Source organism: Atractosteus spatula, chromosome 15 (genome assembly GCF_055471065.1).
Source record: "Atractosteus spatula isolate fAtrSpa1 chromosome 15, fAtrSpa1.hap1, whole genome shotgun sequence".
NCBI classification, from domain to species: Eukaryota; Metazoa; Chordata; class Actinopteri; order Semionotiformes; family Lepisosteidae; genus Atractosteus; species Atractosteus spatula.
The window spans coordinates 17,346,903-17,368,850 of NC_142720.1; the positions used below are offsets into that span (position 1 = coordinate 17,346,903).

At 38.3% G+C, this 21,948-nt stretch overlaps 1 protein-coding gene across 5 annotated transcripts in view; it reads right to left on the reverse strand.

Annotated features, from left to right (window-relative positions):
* ppm1ba (protein phosphatase, Mg2+/Mn2+ dependent, 1Ba) overlaps window positions 1-19,011 on the reverse strand; it is a 53,034-nt gene extending 34,023 nt beyond the window's left edge. For 2 of the 5 annotated variants that reach the window (XM_088934285.1, XM_088934282.1), the window contains exon 1: window positions 18,624-19,011. The gene's annotated coding sequence lies outside the window, so the exon portion shown is untranslated. Of the gene's footprint in view, window positions 1-5,568; window positions 5,644-18,372; window positions 18,443-18,623 lie in introns of those variants that run through there. The other 3 variants (XM_088934286.1, XM_088934283.1, XM_088934284.1) reach the window with 3 other exon arrangements.
* Window positions 19,012-21,948: the final 2,937 nt, after the last annotated feature.

Below are 21,948 nucleotides of genomic sequence, written 5' to 3' on the forward strand. Positions count from 1 at the left end.
ACCACTTAGTATTCTCAACTATCGCCTTTCACTACCATCAACATCATGTGCTTTCTGCTCAGATTAGGGGTTACAGGAGAGGCAAATCCATTCATTCATATTCTCGTGAAATTACAACTAAAAAAAAACATGTGGGCTGTACTCAAGAAACAGCATGATTAAAGAAGGCTAAACACTGGCAATCAAACATTTCCTCTCTGCCTTGTACCCCGAAAAACAATTATCACTACTAAGCTGTTTGACAGCAAGTTTAAGGCTTCATTTTAAGAATCTGTAAACACATTACAGCAGTTTGCAATTAACAACAAAATTGTTTTTATTCCACATTAATGTATAAAGGAAAGATTAAAGCAGCAGAAAACACATTTGCTTACAATTCTGTGAATATTTTCCAACACTATCAGATAGCTTCTTTATCTAGTGTTCTGTAACATTCTCCAAGTAGTTATTTAGTTATAAACTTTTAAGTAAAAGTCCACCAACTATGGCAATCGCTTCAGGGTACAAAAAAAAAGGAACAAAGATGAGGTATACCACTCACATCGAGTTTTGAGATAACCTGCAGAGAACACGGTTAAGTGTCACTTAAACAGACTTTAAAATGCTACATCAGTAATGCTGACCGTTTCTTTCAACCACAGCAGTCTGGAGCACTAGCAGCTGAAGACGGTGTGGCTGTCTAGTTCACAGACAGAAAGCCTGCTCCCGCAGTCCAGGAGAAGAGCATCCTAGCATCCTGGAACTGGGTTGTTATTCTGTGCTCATCGTTTTGTAGCCTGGCTGTGCCACGAGCAAACTCTCCCAACTTCTCCGAGCCTGCTGATATACTCGCTTTCCCTGTCACAATGAAGCTTTTTGTTAGGAGAGCACTAGAAACTGCTGTGGTTAGTCGAAACAATAAATTAAAAATTAAAAATAACAAACAAAAGGTTCTGTCTTCCTCCGTGTCCTCTCTGTGTGGCCAATCGGGCACTCCCTCAGTAGTCCTTGGATACAGGGCTTAAATAATCCTTTGGTCAGCAGCTTCGACAGCTCCCTTTCTGCACTGAAACGGGCTTATGACCTTTTCGAAGGAGGAAACTGGCTTCTTAAACCTTCAGGGTTTACACAATTTAGAACTATCAGAACAGCATGGCTCCCACACAAAGTCTTTTGAAGGGATAAAGAAGCAGCTTTTATCATCATGGTAGTATTTTATGCAAAAAATGTTTTTGTTAGTAATTCTTAGAGCAGCATAACTTTGTATAAATATCTATAAAAGATCACAGCATTAGAATACACTTTTGGACCACTTTTTAATTATTGCCTTCTTGCTACAAGTAAACATGATGTCATTATTATAGATCACAAAACGAGAGAAATGACTCAAAAAGAGGAAGAAATCCAAATCAAGAAAGGGATGCCAGATTAAACTGGAGGTCACTGCTCACAACCCAATCAGAAATTGTACTGAATACCTGTACAGAGCTTCATACCATCATTATAAACTATTGCGTCACCCAGGCATCAAAACAAAGGATGAGCAACAATCCCTTTATGGTAAGAAGCTAATTATGGCCAGCTCCACCCTGCTGTACAAACAGTGCAATTTCATCTCCAGGCTGTGCTGATCGGCACTCCAGCAGGATCAGTTTCAGTACATTCCTCACAACACTGTCGCATGTTCAGCAGGACACACATTTTGGTTTTTATAAAGTAATTTGTGTAACTGGCCTGCAAACTATAAGGCCTTAACACAGGCAGCCCAAAGCATCGAAGCTTGACAGTCCCACAACAGTGTGATCTCCTGCATGTAGCTTCATGTGTCAAAATAACATTACGTAGTGCAAAGCTACTGGTTTTCAGACATCAGCTGAGGTGCAAAACCAAAGGAAATCTGGAAAGCACAAACACTCTCTTAACTAAATATTGCTATTTGTGTTTTCTCTGTGACAGATCACAGTATTTTTTAATTAATATGCCTATCACGTTCAAGAACAGTTAGTACACAACTGAAAATAGACTGAGTGGGCTATTAGCTTACTATTTGTTGATGATTCCACTGTGCTCTCTCTCTCTCTCTCTACTGAAACACCTACATACACAGGAATGATGAAGTCACCCTTGTGCTCTGCATTACAGCATCGCTCCTCTCACAGCAATCCACTGGATGAAAGTGAATATCCCTCAGGGATAATAACAGGACCCTGCAAACACACCCACTCCACACCTGCACGTACAATCAAGTGATGCTTAACCAGCAGCAGCAGAGGCTGGGTTACTGCTTTTATGAAGGCAGGGCAAGTGAACAGGCTGGACGTGAATGATAAACCACCCCTTCAATTTTTACACGTGACTTTGTGACATCATACAGGAGACAATATTAATCTGTATCAGAATTACGGTGTAGCTTCACAGCCAGTTACCTTGAATGCTTCCACACCACTAAATGCATTTATTACTCTGGAATATAAGCAATATTTGACCAAACAACAGTAAAAAATAGATTTAAAGCCTGAAAAATACTGGATGAGTTCCCCCGAACAAGTGCCTTTCTGGTTAACTACAACCACAAATGCCTGCAAATGAAAATAAATCTGTTATGAACAGAATCTGTTATAAAGTTCACACCCAGGAATGAAATCAGAATGTGAGCCAATTCACGTGAAAACATGCGCATGTTTTTGAATATCAGTTCACTGCTTACGTTAATTTTGACGCGTAACTGAATGCAAGTGCTTATTTAGAAAATTTACCTGCATTTGCAATAATTGTTTAACATTATTAACAAATTGAATGCTACTAATGTAATTAAAATGGTAAGAGATGAGCTACTGCACATATAAACAAATATTTTGCATGGGTGTGGTTCTCATTAAATCATTTTGCAAATTAAGATTAAATCACTGATCACTACAAACTGCAAATTTACTCAAATACATGCAGGCTACTACTGGGAAGAAACATATAAGAATTTCTTGTCCCAAGACAGCAATGACCCAAATACTCAAATTAGTATTGTTTCATTTAAGACATGTGTGCACAGTTTAGTAATTAGAGAAGTAGGATAAAAGTGTGCATCAAAGATCATCACTGAGTAAATGACAAAGTTCTATATATACACACTATAGCTTAAAGAAACAGTCTGCTGGCTATGCACTTCGTACTGAGACAGATCCCTGAAGACTTTTCACACCTTTGCTGGGTAGAATTTTATTTTTGCTTATTAATTAAAAGGTTTGGCAAAGCAAGTAACTAATTTTGATTTCCAAATAAATTTTAACTAAGGAGATTCTATTTTGTTAGTTTGTGTATTTTTTATTGCTAATTACAAGTTAAAGGTGTAACTGTACTAACAACTAAAATTAAACTAATCCATATAACTAGCCCAATAAAACAGGAAGTACGAGAAAAAGCCTTACCCAAAAGTCACTATCAACTACAAAATATCTATTTTACAAAGTGATCAGGCTGAAAAAAATGTATGTATACCCTATTCTATAGCTTTGCACTGATTTAGTTAATAACCCAATTCTGAAAAGGATATCGCTTACTGGTAAAACTGATTAGACCTACATTATTACAAGAAAAGCAGGCCATTTTCTTAAACATCCACCAGTTTTACTTCAAGATGTAAACAATTTAAATCCAAAACGTAAAGCTGTATTTTGAAACATGAGATTCACATAACACAGGACAGAGGTAGACTTCCGATTTCAGACTACAGACTGCAATGCAACACTGAGCTCTTAAAAGAAACCTCTGAAAACAGTAAATCTGGAAGTGAACACACAAAGGAACTAAAAACAGACCCACACATATGCCTAGCAGATATTGGGCTGAACTTAATCAAAAGGAGCAATATGCTTGCGTCTCGTCAGAAAAGCGGAAGAATGCTTCATCAGGTTTTCAAAAGGCCTGACTAGTATTTGCTGCAGTACTGAAGTCAAAGAATCCCACCTCTGTCCACATAATCTGTTTAAGAGTCTTCTAGCAGAAATCGGCTTCTATTCGACAGTACATTGAACACAAAAGACGAGGATACAGCGATCTCAGAAGGCATAGCATGAAACCTTTACCAACTGTGTGCTTTTACACACCAGTGCAAATCCTCAAAGCCATCCCCTATGGGCAAGAGCTTTTCCAACGTTATGTATTGCTTCCCTTTTGCCCCCTTGACAATGCACATCTGAATGAAGAGCACCGTTCAAGACGGCTCCAGCATTAAGGAACTGCGTGTAGGCAAGTGACTGTTTACAGAAACTCAGTCCCAGATTTTCTTCTGCAGAGCTGAATTCAGTTAGATGGCCCAATATAAAAAATGACAAGGCAACAGCACCAAGAGCCTGAAAACAAAACAGAAAGTGAGCAAGCACTTATGAACCAATTCATCACATTGTATGCAGGTAGTTACTGACTCACATTGCCGATGCATTTCTGAAAAAACTAATATAAATAGGGGGTCATACATTCCAAATCCACTCTCCTATAAAAATAATAACACATACATATTCATGGGAGATGTTCATATAGTTGTACAAAAGGTCATTTTTAAACTGAATGTTTGCTCATGTTTCAATATCAAGCCATACAGAAGGGAGCACTGCTGGCAGGGCTGGCTACCGACCAGTGTGGAAAATGCAGGAGTCATGTGCTCAGAGATGCAACTGAGCTGCACAGTTATTTTTAGTTCTTTTACTCTCAGTGAGCCTTTTAATTGCCAGTCTCGTTAGTAACATTACAAATCATTTTTTCCTTATTTAGGTACTTGGTTGATTTTTTTTTTCGTAGATGGTTTTGTATAATCATTTATTGATTGTTAAGGTTTACTCTTTGGTTTTCATTACTTTAAATCAATGGTTATATTCAAAGATTTATTTGAATTTTGTTTTAATTTTTTCACAGTAGCTTCACTGTGTTTATTTATTTTATTCTGGATATTATACAATATAAGCAAGCTACGGACTAAGACAGACATTTTCTAGATGTATTTAGTAAGTGCAAGATGAAGGGTGATGAACAGTGGCAGGAGACCCTCAGAGACAAAGATCACCTAGCTGTCCTTCATCCAAAAGATCCAATTCATCCCTGCTTGGACTAGCACACACTGTGAATATTGTCACAAGAAATTCTGCTCTTACTGAAGATAAATGTTTCCATGATATATACACTTGGACTGTTGGGTCTCGCTAAAGCAGTGAAAAAGCTTAATTGCTGTTTTAACAGCAAAGAATGTCACTTTACATATGATGGTACAGGAAATATTACCAGTGTCATCTACACAAACAAGCATTCATGACAGAAAGAGTAAGGCAGAAACTCTGATACAAAGTCACGACCCTGATCCAACTATCAGAACCAACTGAAAACCCAGTATAGTAAAATCCAATCAAAACCCGACTGCCATACTAAAACATACTGGGGGAACAAACCACAGAGAGAAGTTCAATACCACACACAGAAACAAATGTCAACCTGTAACCAGTGTTAAAAAAGCCTTAATTCATTTTTATTCAAAAGAACTGCTACAACAGTAATGCACAATCCTTCGCAAAACAGGCTTCAACTACTGAATACACCAGAACCTACCCGATTGTGACCGTCACAATATTCTGTTCCCAAAGGATGCTGGATTAAATCTGGTCTCAGACCCCGGATTCCATCTTCACTCTTGAAAACATTTATGATGCAGTATCAAATTCTAACGTGACTCATCCTTGGAGGGTTTCTAATAGCTGGGTCAGTCACAGGATTGTAATTTAACTTATTCAAATCAACAGTTTCTGAAGCAGTGCAAAGCACCTTAATGTAAAATCCCAATTTGGTGCGACTGTCCACACTCAGAAACAACCTTATCAGCAATCACAACATACACGAAGATCGACTGGAGGGGACTGATAACGAAGGGGCATTGAGTAGCACTAATTTTACACAAGTCAGACATTGTCCAAGTGAACTATAGAGATTTCCCACTGGATCTTTGTTTAAGGACACAGCATGCCAGTCCTAAGGATGTAAGACAGAAAAATTAACTCCTATGCGTATTTGTAAAATAGCAGCAGGCAAGGCATGTATAGCACTATATTAGGCAGGTATTGCACCAGAGAGATCCCGTTCAGAATTTTACGAGAACTTTCTCATTCTAATGCTTCAAAAATCACATACAGCTGATTAAAAAATAATTCTTTACAAAAAGCACTGAGCATTACAGCAGTCAGCTGTAATGTAAATCTCTAGAAGTACCAATCTGTGGGATAAGGTCTTGTTTTTGAAATCCACTAACTCAAAGTTACCAACATCGAGTCTGGAGAACTGGACCAAACCACCTAGTCACATGCTTAGATTTGACTACCCTGCATTTCTGCCCTTGAATGTCCATGACCTACAGGAAATGCTACACTCCAGGAAGGGTTTAAAGCATTTAAAAACATGCTTCCTGGTAATATTTGAGATAAATTCAATTTTTTTTTCTTTTTTGAGCTTCGGCAGAATGTTAATTTTTTTTTAGTTTCTAATTACTTAGCCTGACTAGGAATTTCAGATTAGGTATTTAAAATTAAAATGTCAAATAATTGAATATCTAATCAGTAATAATATAAGGTCTTAAATATATTAGAAGCAATCCATCTTCTAATAGTACATGTGTACAAGACGCACATAATACTGCATTTTTATCTTAACATACAGAACATTAAAAAAAATCCATGAATTTTTAATTTTTCACCATTGCAGAACTTAAATCAGATAACTATCTTCATTCCAAAAGACAAAAAAAGTGCCACCTTTTGCATCCTGTGTTTTTGAGAACGTGCTTTATTTTGTAAATCATTCATCAGCAAGAGCAGAACAACAACCAGTATTGAAAAAGTCCTTATTTGCATTTTCCACTTTTAAAATTGTCATGCAAGTAACAGATCCTTATGTTTAAAGTCAATAAGCGTTAAACTATTGCTTCTACAGAGGCTGCACAGTATAGTGCTTCGGTTTATCCTGTCAAAGTATTTCTATGCTTTATTTTTCTGCAAGGACGCCATCTTGCTCTTTGCTGCATATAATACTTCCCTAGCCAATCCTCCAAGTCCTACTGACCTAGGAAATGAAACGAGCCCACCTCCCCATCAATCACTGTGATTTTGCCACTAGTGGATTTGTTTTTCATTTATTCTTCACTTAAAGCACCTTGCACATTTTGTCTGCTTGAAATTAGTAACTATGACTTTGAATACTCGGGCATTTGGACACAACGACCCCAGGCAGACTGTTATTGAGGGGCTGTTAACTGTACAGTTCAGGCAGTCAGTAAAGGGATTGCTGTAAGAGGCTGGGAGACACTGAGCTACAAGAGGTCGCTTCCGCCTTGCCAGTAGAAGACTTATAATAAGAAATTTACACTTAGTGCCCTTTGAGAAGTGTTTCACTCTCACCACCGGGCCTCCTTCTTCGCCAGCGCTTAAAATACTAAAGATTTCAGGTAATTGCTGGATATTTGTTTTGTGGTGAGGAACTTCTGATTTTCACGATGGTTTGAACAGCTTCCTCTTATTTGAATCCGTTCTTCCGTCCTTCGATATTAGGCTTGAAGTACCAGAAAGTGAGAAAAATAATGTTTGCCTAGAAAGGTTTTTGACAATGGTTTAGAATATGAAATAACATATGAAAAAGGAACATCGGGCAAAACAAAAAAGAGCAAAATGGGGCTTATTACACAGGTTTGAGGACAAGAGAAAACACCTGACCATGCCTATACAGTTTTTGCATTTGATTACATCAAAACGTTAACCACAGCTAGATATATCCATAAGAATAATTTCTGAAAACAAAGTGCAATGTACAGGTCTCAGTTTTCACCCAGCCTTGGAACAGATTTCTAGGACTGCTTATACGGTAAACCTTAAATCATAATGTTGATGCCGTGGACAGTGGCAGCTAATGCAACAAGCACAGTGAAAACAATATCCTGCTGAGCTGTATTTCCTATATTTAGTCTTCAGCAATAGCTTTACCTCTCCCTGACAGAATGCATATTGAGCATATGGACGCAGATGGGAGTTAAATAAATAAAAAGTAGGCCTCTGACAGATATCCGTGCTGCTGGTCAAGCATCAGAAACTGTAATAGGGCAATCTAGTGTTATTCCTATGAGACAACCTTCAAGAGCAAAGGCAGACACTGAAAAGGCACAAGCTAGATTTCATTTCTTTGAATGAACAGCAGATGCAGAAGATACAGAAGAGTGTAGAGTCTAAAGCAAGTCCACAAATGCTGACTGTAAAGCAACACGCATCTGTAACTGTCCTATATAGTGGTCTCTCTTGTACTGGAAGGGTCCAGGCCTGGTATCCTGCCAAGGAAAAGAAGCACCTAAAAGGATTAACAAAATTCCGTGGGGATATCTGCAGCATTCCAATGGCAGGGAAGTTCAAGCCAAACAAGGGTTTGCAGTATGCCAGCTAAATTCACACATGTAGCTCCAGCCCCAACAGGTCTGGGGTTCAGGGGTGACTCAGCCTTGTTCAGCAATTAACCTGCCTCAGTGGTTCTGTGTACATTGCACATGTTAAGCTGTGACTGCCAAAACAAGTAATGTGCTTTATTGCTACAATCCCTAGAAAGGCAAAGTGCAGTCCTGCTTGTCAATCTCTGATTTAGTTTTTTGTCAAACACACATTTCTAGCATGCTTCACTGTGAACACACAATGGATGGCCACCTTGTTGAAAAGTATTTTTTCTGCCTTCTAGGAGGTAGTCTTACGCAGAAAAAAACCCCAACTCAGGCTGCTTCACTCTTGACCAAGACTCTTGACACAGACAGCCATGGCTGAGCTTGGCATCACCACATTTCTGCACAGGACTTCCATTCCAAGGTGGGCATAGGGTTACTACTGCCCAAGGAGGCAAGAACAACCTACCCTGACGACAACAAGGCTGTGGGTGTGACAGCTGTCATGAGCACTCATATAAAACTGGTCACATAAAAATGGAGAACAGTTTAGATAAAGTACATAACAGAAGCATAAAAGTTCAGACAGCTTGCTTTTGATAGCTGTAGGGACAAATATTAATAAGACTGGTCTAAACTGTATCCGCCAGTGTCCAGGAAACTAGGAGTTGTCCTGCCAAGGCTACATCACATGACAGTGTGAACTGCTTATTCAAACTGCAAGCCAAAATGCCCTCGTCCTAGACCGCGGCTTGAAAAAGTGGTTATGAAGGTCAGAAGTACTAGAAAGCAAGCAACTGAAAAGCTCTCAACTGTTATGACAAGGTGACAAGGCTCCAGTTCTAAAGCAGTAAACGTAAGGAGGGCAGTTAAAGGGACTGTCCTAAAAGTATGACAACCTAGGTAGAAAAGATGATTGATCATTCAGTTATTTCAGGACATCATTTCATCCTTTTTAAAATTTGGAAAGCTCAATCTTTTTCTTTCATATCTATCGTTTGAAGCTATTGTTAACTCACTTGTTTTATAACCCATGTGCCAGTGTGGAAGAGGTGGGAGTGGGTGAGGGCCTTGTAGATGCCATTTGCCATTATTTATTTCACAATGCTTACGAGAGTGTCAGCTTTACCTGGAGTGACACAGCTCTCCCTGACAGCACTGCAGACCTCACAGATGTCCAGCAAGTCCCAGTGATCGATGCTGCATAAACGAATTCTTAAGGCACAGGTCGAGTTCAGATTGTGAGGAGTTGAGCTGGCCTGCTCTAGGAAAATGATTTTTTACACTAGACTTATCTCTAGACCTTCTAAAGCATAGAAAAATAAGCAGCAATGATCAAAGCTATAAAATTAAAGACAGAAGAGAAACATTTCTCAAAAACCTGATTCTTTTTCAAATCTAATTGAATGACTTACAAAACAGCCCAAAAAAACACAAAAGACATTTAATAGTTTCTTGTCCAAGAATGGCACTTGGAATCAACCATTCTATATTGTTGACTCCTGAGAGACTAGGAGCTGAAATCCATCCTGCTCCACCATTCTGTTCATTAAGCAAGAAAATAGCTGTTAACCCACAAGTTATCTCTTCCTGTTCTTACAGATGCTAACTGCTTTTTTCAAAGAGTCTGACCCATGATTCAGATACAAGAAGATTTTAAAGGCCTGTTACACCATTCTCCCTTAACCACATCACAAATGGCTGCAAAAAGCCTGCTAATTAGTTCAGCAATAAAAATATCCAAGCTCAAAGTTAAATTGATTCAACTTTGGATAGGGGGAGCATAACAAAATGAGAACTGCTGTTTTTTCCTGTTCCTCTAGTACTTTAATGAACATTGACTGAAGATTCCATATAATCTATAATATTGTTATAAAGGCTTCCAGTTACAGAAGAACCTTCTTTGCTCTAGAGAGACAGATTCAGGTCTAGGTTCATGCAAGTGTACTGACCTTTAGCTAAAAAACATAACTGCATTCTTAGAATGTAATCTTAATCCCAATTTTGTAAATGAGTGCATTGCAAAAACCCAGAAATACATTTGGAGGTTACACAGGCCTTTGCAGAAATGTGTTTTAAATGCCAATGATCTTAAACTTCGCATTTAAACATTTCTTTGCCTGCTACACTTTCAATGTGGCCTTTTCCCAGATTAAACATTTACATGTGAACAGTTTACCACAACTGTGAAGAAAAACAAACTTCTCATACAATGTAATCATCTGACAAGAACACTTCAGCAAACAGTCTTTGTGGTTTGCTACAGTTTTAATATCGCTGTAAAGGTCACAAGTGAAATATGTAAAATAGTTATTGCCATTCAGTAAGTCATTTACATTCCAAATATTAACTTGTGATGAAGCAAAGAAAATTAAATAACTGAAATTCAGAACTTCTTTAAAACAGTATCTGGTAGAAGATGTTCAATTTTAATGGTAAGCCTAACCATTTTAATGCTTGTTTTTATCATAAATACAGAAAAGTCTGAAAAGGTTTCCATATGAATTTCAGTCTTTTAGTTTAACTTCAAACCAGATTTAGAGACGAGCTAACTTTAAAACGAAACAATCCACTAGCACCAAGATATTACTAAAAGAGAAACATTAGACATTTGACATTGTTTCAAATTAGCAAGATTCTGCTAGTGCAAGGATAAACCACATTAGCCGATACACAAAGCAGTATGTACTTGATGCTTACTGCAATTAATATTATAAAGCTTTCAGATATCTTTGAAGTCAATGACAATGAAACTGTCAAATGCATGAAAAGCATGATCCACATATTCCAGCAACACAACGTATTAAATAGAAGCAGAAAGTACCATACCCTTTTGGGCAATTTCTAAAACATTTAAATCAATCCTTAATTTTTTTTTTGCAATCAACACTCTTTTTATTTGAACAAAACAAAGCTGACATTACATAAAAGTGAACTTTTTAACTTGTAAAAGTACAGATTCAGATTTTTTTCAATCTTCTTGCATAGTCTGAGGCTCCTGCATAAAAATGGTCTCCCAGGGACTTGTAGCTTTTTATATAATTACCTGCACATGGTCGAGCACATGGCTTGAGGCTTGAGGACCATTTGTACAGGGCTACAATGTAGAAGGCTAGCCATTCCTTTTTTAAACATTAACAACTTAAGAGCTCTGCAGAAATGTTAAATTGGACCCATTTCATCATGCTCTCAGAGTACAGCTGTTTATAATGTTAGGAGACATAGAAAACATGGCCCCGAGATTCAGAACTGTACAGTGGACAGTATGACCTTCATTACTTCAGAGGGGCAGAGAAACCATTTTACACCTCGTTTTGAACAAATATGACCAGGTAATTCCGATTCATTTACTTGATGGGGCTCATGTTTTCCTGTTAACAGACCATTCAGAAAAACTGAGGTTTCTGTTAATATTGGCAAACATACTAACCATGAGTGTAAGCATATGTTGATACACACTAGCTAGATCTGCTACCAGTAGGTCTGGTTTTTCTCCTTTAGGAAGATTCAGACTTGAATTTGGGATCACATGAGACAAGTTGTGGCTCTCAGCCAGGGTAAAATAAGACAAGTCTACCTGGTTCAGTGACCTCCACAGAAGGATGTGTGATGACAATAAGAGCAACCAGCCACAGTCTCCCAAATGTATCTATTCCCTACTGATTACTCTGTCTGTTTTTAAAGGCACCATTCCATAACGCCCACGGGGATCCACAGGATTCAATTGATGTTAGTCTCCCAAATCCAAGTGATCCGGTTGAAACTAGACTGAAAAGCCAAAATTCAATTGAATCGTTCTTGCCATTTACTCCAGGTAGGGGTGGAGCATTGAAAAACAATAATCCAAATGTTTATACAAATTAAGGAAAAGTTAATATTCCTGACTCTGAAAGAAGAAACTCTAGAACCAGCCAATACGTGAAATGTAGAAATCTTTAATTAAAAGAATTAAATGAATGATTCATTTGTTGTTCTGTAAAGAAGCAAAAGCTTGTCCTGCCCATATCTAACTCTGGAGAGTACACACTCAATGCCAAGCTCACCATGCTCCTTGAGCTTTTAAGAATGTTAACAAATGACGGCACAGCCGCCTTCATCTCATACATATTATATTATCTCAGCCGGTTCACTAACACAGGAGATTTTTATAATCTACCTAAACTTGCGTTCAATATGTCGATGTGGATTCTCATCTCTAGTGAAGTAAATCTAGCAAAATTGACAACAGATCACAAATGGAAAGCAAACTGGACCAGTTCATATATGAGAAAGGCAGAAGTTGAAGTTCATGTACTACATATAGAAAGTAATTTAATGAGGTTTCCAAACCAATGAATGAAATTACTGCAGACATACAATATTTCACTCTATAGTAAAATACATTATATAATTCGTCCTCTAAACTAGAATTTAATTTTATTGCTTGCAAATACAGAAAAATAACACCAAGATATGAAATTAATCATACATATCCTGTAACCTGATGTCATCCATACACTAAGAAAACATTCTAGATGTTTGTCAAAAAAGACACCAGTCACAGCCTGTTAAAAATTTAGATGTGACTAGACACACCTAAAAAAAGTATCAGCACTGTTCTAGATATCAAAGTAGCAAACTTTAAAACATACAAATTAAAGACAATATAGTGTAAAACAGAATTAATGGACATTCATGCAATAAGGATGATGCTGTCTTACACATTCAGTGTTATGGAGCCTAAAGGCCAAATGTCTTCTATGTTGAATTCAATGCAGAGTCTACTGTACAAATCATCAAATACTAAGTCAAACTCATTAACCTGAACACTGAAAAAAGACATGAAGATCTTAGATAAAACAGGTTGTTAGCAACTAAATAAACACTTTGTGCCCAAATACAATTCTCAGTTCATAACTCCTTTTACGCGCATGTGTCTTAATAGCACAGCAGAAGAGCGCAGAATCTAAATAACTTCTAATAAATCAAAAATCAGCAAATGAATCCCTCAGAAAACTGCAATCAACTCAGAAATGGAAAACCAAGAATTACAAAGCAGAATAAAGCACACATTGGCAATAAAACAAAAATATTTTGTATTTGATGTTTTTGTACATACAGAGCACTCTTCATAATCTCTTAAAAGGCCATGGTTACATTCTGGTAAAGCCAAAATTGGATTTGAGGACGAACTACCCATAGTCATTGCAGAATTACTTGGGAAGCATTTACCACAGTCACAGTACACCAGCTGTTTCAACAACAGCCAGGATCTCAAGTGTTAATGGAGCATCAGAGAAGAAAAGGCCTGATCCACTCAAGGAGATATCAGGGGAAAAGAGAAAGTCCTATTACAGCCACAAACAGGGAACAAACATATAGATTTTGTTCTGAAATTCAGAATTGACTTATTTTGTAAAAGCCAAAGACGTGCCTTTCAAGTCTCAGCTCATAGCGACGAGCCCTGTGACCAAACACAGCACACAGGAGAGAATGAGGAAGTGCAGGCAGGCTGCGCCCACCCACCCGCCTTCAAGCCACTAGCCTCTCAACATGTCACGGGCCGCACAGCGGCGCCGCAAGCCTGCAGACACACGGGGCGACGCAGGCGACGCCACAGCTCGGAGAGTCCCAGTCACAGTCGGCTAGAACCCCTGATCGCAGAACTCATCCTGCACTCAGGTGAGTATCGTTAAGCTCTGAGCCACTCAGGAGGCCCCCCGAAGACAGAATGTGTGTGGAAGTCTTATTTTATATCATGTTGTGTATCACTGAAGACAAATGGTCTGTTCTTGGTATTTTCTGGCACATTTGAAGAAACTAAGAAATGGGAAAACGGGAAATTCAGACCATTTCAGTTGACACTGGGGACGCAATCCTTACCTCTGTAATTGACAACAGACAAACTCCATGTAACCTTTGTAGCATGTGTTCTTCAGTAATGCATAAAGGTCTTATGTAATGTTTATGGCTATAACAATATTTTCTAACTTCATCACAGCTACCGTTTAAAAAGCCGTGTGTATATGAAACTAAGTTTTAGTTTTGTTAACCAACACAGAAAGGCCTTTAGTGGACAGTAAAGATGTGGCTATAAAAATCAGTATAATGCATTATGCTGTATGACCGCAGTGCATAAACATTTCTCAGGTTTCCCATAAACAACAAAGCTACTGTACAACTTTAAAGGATAAGATGATAAGGATAAGCAGACATAGCTGTGTTTGTAATAAAATTAGTTAGCAAATAATGAAGCCAGAATTTTTTTCTGCCATGTAGTAGTTGACATCCCGAGTAGGTGTTGTTACAGACAAGTCTTTTAATTCATTTCAATCACCACAGTGCATCTCAGTTAAAACTCTATGCCAACAAAGAACTGTATGCCCTTATAAAATTAAGTACCAACTCCATTCATGACTAAAAAAGATATGCATCAATCATTCTCTCACTATAATATATACAAAGGATCTTAATGAAGGAAAAGGTTACACCTAGCTTCTAAAACTACTACATTAAACAATATTCAACATTTCTGATTATCATTACTTCATTATACCCTGTCTGATCTTCAAGACAGCTCTGAATTTAACATTATGATTAGAGGTACTACACAATCCCACATACTTCTCACAAAATGGCATGACCAACTTCAATTTACTTAGGGTTTTTTTGCTTTTCATTTTAAAAAAGAAAATACATGTAATCCTTTTACACCAGGAGCAGGAATGGGAATCCCTAGAGACACACATACCTGCTGTTTTTTGTTCCACCTTTTGACCATTCAAATAATTACCCCTAAAAGACCCAATAATAGTTTTAATCTGAACTCTGTTTCCAGCTCCTAAACATGCAGGAGGCTGCCTTGTAAAGTAAAGGTTCTAACCAAGCAACTCAGAGGTTGGATTAAAAGATTCATTTACGTCAAGGGCTCCCAATCCTGGTCCCAGAGGCCCACACACCTGCTGGTTTCTGTCCCAGCCAAGCTCTCAGGTGCACAACTGTAGTATTGATTTAATGTATTTGTAATAGAATTAATAGCACTGTTTTCATCTCTTAAATGTGTTTGACATTACCTTTTAACGATCGCATTACATAGGTAAAATTCCAATTGCAAATCAGTTAAGGCTTTGACTAAACATTCAAGGTGGGCTGGAATGAAAACCAGCAGGTGTGTGGTCCACTAGGACTGGGATTTGGGATGGAACCCCTGATTTAAGTAAAGAGCTCAGACGCAGTGAAAACCAGGAACTCTGTGAGTCCGTATGACCCTCTCTTTTTGTTAATGGAAGCCTAAATGAAAGTACTTGATTGGATCCTCTACAAGTGCATTATCAACTCAAATGCTCAAGATGTCCCATGAAATGCAAGTTAAATGGTACACCATTAGGAAACTGAAAACAATTAAAGAGTTCAATTACACCCTATTATGCCAATTAAAGATTCAATGATGTAACTGAGAATCCAGGTGTGTGGATCTCCAAGACCAGGGGTATGAACCCCAGCTTTCTCACACGTTCCACCATCCTTCTGAACTCCTTCTGTTTTCACTCCAAAGTGCCCAGCTGGACATCCATCCCCACAGCAACACCACATCCCCAGTGTGGCAGCAAGAACACAGCAGGCCTCCCTCCATCCTGAAGAGAACATAACTGCCGCCCCAGACCCTCAAGAATCCTTTTACCCCCACCCTCTTTTCTTACCTCTAAACTTATTGTTTAGTAGGACTAAGCAATAAACGTCAAAATTAAAGGGCATTTTATTAATCAGTTGAAAGTAGATACATGACATCTATTTAAAGATCAACTGTCTCATCTGATTTCAGCCCCACCCCTCCTTTACTGGTTATTTTCGTTCCCACACGTGGTCTCGTCTCTTCTTTTAAGCTGCCACTTTCAATCACCAATCATCAATGTTCTCTCAAACAACTGAGCAACTACAAGTCAAGGCCACCAGGAGAAAGCCCGCTTCCTATTTTTGGTGGCCAAAGATGCCTGCCTACAGTCACTGCCACTGCTGAGAGCCGAGGTTCTCAGTTCTGGCCCTGGAGGAACAAGGTCGGACGGCTTTCTCCCCAGCTGAGCTCTCTATCTTCTTTGCTTGTAGATGACTTAACTGATCTGCTTGCCTGTTCAAACTGATTGAGCCTGTTTTTTGGTCAACCCCGCGTGATAAAAATACCCAAGTTCAAGGGTACCGTTCCCAGCAACGCCTGCGTACAGAACTTGGTGCCGCATCACCTCGACATGCTTGCCGTTATTTGTGACTAAACAGCTCTTATTAATGGACTAAGGATGAACAGACACAGGTGGGGATGACACCATCAGACACTCCCACCATCAACATTTTTTTTCCTTAATATCTTTAGATGCCTAAATGAAGACTATTCTGCAATGCAAAAACAAAAAACTGGCACACGGTCGCTACCCATTACAAATCAAATCTGAACTTTTAAGAGCTTAAAGAAAATTGCAAATATGTTCCAAAAAGAAAATGGCTGGAGAAAAGGGCAGAAGGGACAGTGTTCCTTCAGGACCAGAATTGGGGACCACTGGCCGAGAGCATCTTCGATTCTATTATTCACACCAAGAAAGAAAAAGGAAATGACAGCAGGAACTTTCAGTTTCTCTTGTGGTGTGTTTGGGAAAAGCCCCTAAAGATGCACTTATTTGGCAAGCCATCATCAATGTGCAAAATAAAGAGCCAAACAAAAACACTGCGAATTACTAAGAGGACAGAAAACACAGCAAATCAAAGCTGGAGTTGGTGCGATAACGATCATTCCTTTTTCTGCTGTCTATCATGTCCTGACGTAATTATTAAAATTATGAGTACAACAAACACTGAAGACCATACACTAGCAATTTTAATCACATTAACTTAATGAAGAGAATGGAGGATAAAAGCACTACATGCCCAAATATCTGTTGCAGTAGCTCGGATCACAATTTTTATAGTAAACATATTAAAACCTTCGGGAATATATTAAGAATAATATCCAATCATTAAAAAGAAAATTATTCAATGGTATACTGTTGTTGTTCCAGAAAAAAAATCTAAAACCTAAATAAGGTGTTAGATTTGACAAGTGTTTGGTATCTTGGACTTCACAAACCAAAAAACGTGCTCATATTATACTATTTAATCCACTTACTATGATATGGAGAAAGCACTGTGGTTGATCTGATTGGACAAGAAATGTGTCCTTCAGGACACACAAAATCTAAACGCATACACTTCAAAAGTCATCCCCATATAACGTACCTAGTAAATTCTCAGCAAAACAATACCATTTACACTAGATTTTAGTGTGTTAGAGACTGGAAGTTTCCTTGCTACGTTCAAGACACTGACATATATATGATGTACTGTACCACTTGAATGAAAGCCCTACAAATCTGCCTTTTAATTTAATCGGTAGGCCCGCCACCTTTAACACGCCTCCTAAAGCACATCCATCAGCTGGTATAAAATAATATTAAAACATGTAAGAGAAACCTGATACAATCTTGAATCAACCAAACCTTAAAGACCGTCGCGGCCTTGCTTTTATTCACTAAAGCAGTGATTTATTTCCAAGCCACAAGAAAAGCTGCTAGTCTATCAAACAAATAAACATGGGCAAATGGAAGACTTCAGCTCATCTAGGAAGCTTAAACCTTGAGTGGTTTAACTATAGAGAGCGGGAGAGGGGGCTGAGGCTTGAAACGGTGAGAAAGATTTGGACTCGGCCAGTGTGTTGTTGTGGTGTGACGTTTTTTTGCAACGCTAACATACACACACACACATACACCAGCACCCCACTCGACCCAAATATAGCGCCACCCCATCGCGAACAGAGAGTCAAGAACCGTCGGCGGGTCAGTGGTGTGCCGTCTTCACGGCACTGCTCATTCCAACAGATAACCTTTCAACTGAGGTTGTAAACACAAAAGCCTTCGCGTCAGTCATAAAGAATGGGAGATTACATAACAAACCTGCTATTACCGCGCCAGGTCCGACTTGTTTGTCTGTGGCGTGTGTGCGGATCTTGTGAGTTCACCACTTGAAAACGAGCAGAAGAACAATGATACAAATAACCGCAGACTGTCCCTTTTTCAAACACGAATAACGCGGATGTTAGAGGCTAAAACGGGGGCAAGACCGTTTTCAGTTATTAAATATCACTGAAATCGCTTTTGGCTGAAAATTATTAACAATACCCACATTAAAAAAAAACCATACTTACGTTCTCGGGAATAGAGTAGATACACTTCCAAAAACAAACTCCAGGCTGCCGCTTAGTTTTAATGTAATTTTACGTATGGGCTTTTCTTACTGTTGTTTTTTTTTTCTAATGCAATCAAGATTCAATTTCACACGAGTAATTCCTTTTTCAACGGTTCTCTGCTCTGGTTGTGTGGAGTTTTAAACATTTTGAAACGCTCGATCGGTCAGCCACTGCAGTCTAATTAATTCATAAGTAAAAGACGCGGGAGCACGAAACAAAACAAAAATAAACAGACGTCAAACAACTAAGTTGAATTAAATGCTAGAAGCAGATGACGTTCTTTCCTCCATTGAAGAGCTGTTCTCTACAGGCTCTGCTGTCCCCGTCGAGGGGAGGGTTGCGTTCCGTCATTCTCGTTGCCCATTGGCTATTATCTTTCGCATATTCGAGTGTTCATTGGTAAATTTGAATGTCAGTCATGACGTAATTAAACCCATCCTCCACTCTTCTCTGATAGGGCAGGCTGTTGTCAAATAGCGTAAATTCCTTTGGCCAAACTATATGTCAATCATTTATTGTTGATGACGCCTCTGTCCCGCCTACATACTCTACCGTGTTTGACCAGATCAGAAACTCCTTCCCTTATGACGATGCATTGTTCTTGTTTTTGTATTGGCTGTTCTTCTTGCCTGTTAGTCGTTCAGCCGTCCTTACCCCAAGCAACCAAACTTTATATGGTCTTTTAATGCAAAGTAAACGACGGCAGAAAAGTGGTGATTATGAAACGATCGCCATTGTGGCTCAAACTTTGAGAATGCTTCGCATCTTTAATCGAAGAAATGCAAGAGCCAACATGGTGAACGGTAGCGCGTTAGTTTCATAACCTTATCCCCCAAATTAAGGGTTTAAATGTGAAGTTGGGATTTATTTTGCAATTTTTGTTTTGTGAGTAATTTGTTTTTTTTTTGGGGTGTGGGAATTATAAACGAGTGAAATACAAATCGTTGCCCTCCAAAATACGACTCGGGGATTGTACTGAAAACATCTTGTTTCAGTCAGCAGAGATCGAATAGGGGGGAGGCATAAGCGCAAGCCTTCCCCCAGAATCCCCTGTGTCTTTTTCTGTGAAATCACCACCAGCCAATCAGCGCGACCCATTACGTCATCTTCTAAACCAAAACAAGGTTCTTCAGGTCTGTCAATCAAGGTTCTCAGTCCACGCTGAATAGAACAAATATTTACATTAAGTTTTTCCAGATCCAGATTTATTCCTTGCTTTTTCTTTCTGCAAGAGTTATGAGAAGGAAAGAATGCCTACTACTTAATGTTCAGAGTTATATCTAATGTGAATTATTTACACAGCCTTCCTAGTATTTGTGCATTTAAAAATGGGTCCAATTTTGTTTGTACTTTCCTTGAAAAGATTACAGGTGGATACTTAAATACATCTTGTGGTGTCTTCCCACCCATCTTTCCTGGGGCCAGTATTTATACTTTTTTATATATAAACAAATATGGTAAATTGCCATAAATGATCTTTATAAAGACAACTTTCTAAGCTACAGTTGCGATCTATGTAACCTTTTGTTTAAACAGCAGATTTTTGTTTTCACAATGTATACAGTTACGTTTCTCTTTCTATATATTCTGCTGCTCTTCAAATCCAAGTATGCCTGTGTAATGCTAAATAATCACAAGTGTGTTTTGATCTAAGAATATATTTTTCATCTCATCAACCACATCAAAAATGTGTGGTAAGGCAGGATACGTATGCAGGGGTTCGTAGATTGCATATCAAGCACAGGATGCTAATTTAGATATGCTTCAGATAAGGTCTCTGACTAAAAATGTGCAGTTTATTTTTTTATAGATGATTACAAAATATACACTTCACTACTGTGCAGTTAGATTTCAAGTGAATGCAATGCAAATACTTCATAAAGGTTATTCTATATAAACAATTACAAATACTTTACAAATGAATACAAAAATTACACATTTCATTTGTTTTTCTAAGTACCATAGCTTATTTTTTCATCATAAATACAAACTGTATACAAGTGCAGCTCATTTAGTTAAAAAGTCACATCCCTGGTCTGGAACCTATCTTTCTAAACCAAAGCTGATTTTTAATGCTGAAAGCTGTAATGGCCCAAAAAACCCTAAATGCTGAACTGTCTTAGAATTTATGATTTTATACTCCTGTGTACTTTGCTGTGCTTAGTTTGGGATGGCCTAGACAGATGCAAACATGCTTCATGCTTGGAGAAAACCTCAGCCTTGTTCTGCAGCACTGTCCACATTACATCACTGACTCTGCTGTGTATCCGTGCCTCCACCAAGCTCTTAGTTGTCAATAAAAATCCTTTTCCTCCCTGATTTAGAATCAGAACATGGTATTACTGCACAGATAAACCATGGAGCTGAATTACAAATAAAGAATTGAAATGATTATACTATTTTTATACCATATAATGACTGTGAAAGACAGAGAAACTTAACTGTACAGTGCAATAAAATAAATACCATCTTATTTCTGGAGAATAACATTTTGTAATGAGGTCTGTATCCAATAGACCATATGGTGTGAAAGACATAGCTTTGTAACATCTGAGAAATCTTCGAACATATCTAGTTTGAAATATAAAGCATTTCAAATTATACACAATATCTGAAGACTATTCTACACAACACTAAATTTATCACACATTATCAAAGATTACAAAACAACCTCCTAGTGTTGTAAAACTCAAAACAAACATTTAAATATCAGAAAGTTAGTGCTAAAGGAACATCCTGAAAGATTTCTGTGATGCTTTAGAACTTATTTACAAACAGGTGGTTTCTAAAGAGGGGAAATATAACTATTATGGTGTTTGAAATGGTAATGGATTTGGCCCTCTGTCATTATTTCTCTGGAGCTGAGGGACGGGGTAACAGATTTAAAGCATAATTAATTTCTAAAGATTTTCTATGCCCTCATTCTGTTCAAACACCCCTATGTTAAAGACTGTGTGCTACAAAGCACTGAGATGTGCATAAATGGGACTCTGGGAACATGGGACCAAGCACAACATTGGTACACACTAGGGTCCTGCTTCAGCTCAGTGTAGAAGGCAGCAGTAAGCTGTGATGTTACCGCCAGTCAACACACAGACCTACCTGGTACACTAAGCTGCATCGTCTGAATAAGCCAACTAAATTAATAAACACCCTGCACTTCATTGTTTACACTGCCTGTCAGCCAATTCTACAGTCATAACAGCATGATTTCCAATCTTAAAACCTATTATTATTAGCGATAAAAGTTCAGGTTTCCTCATTGAAATTCTAAACATGTTGC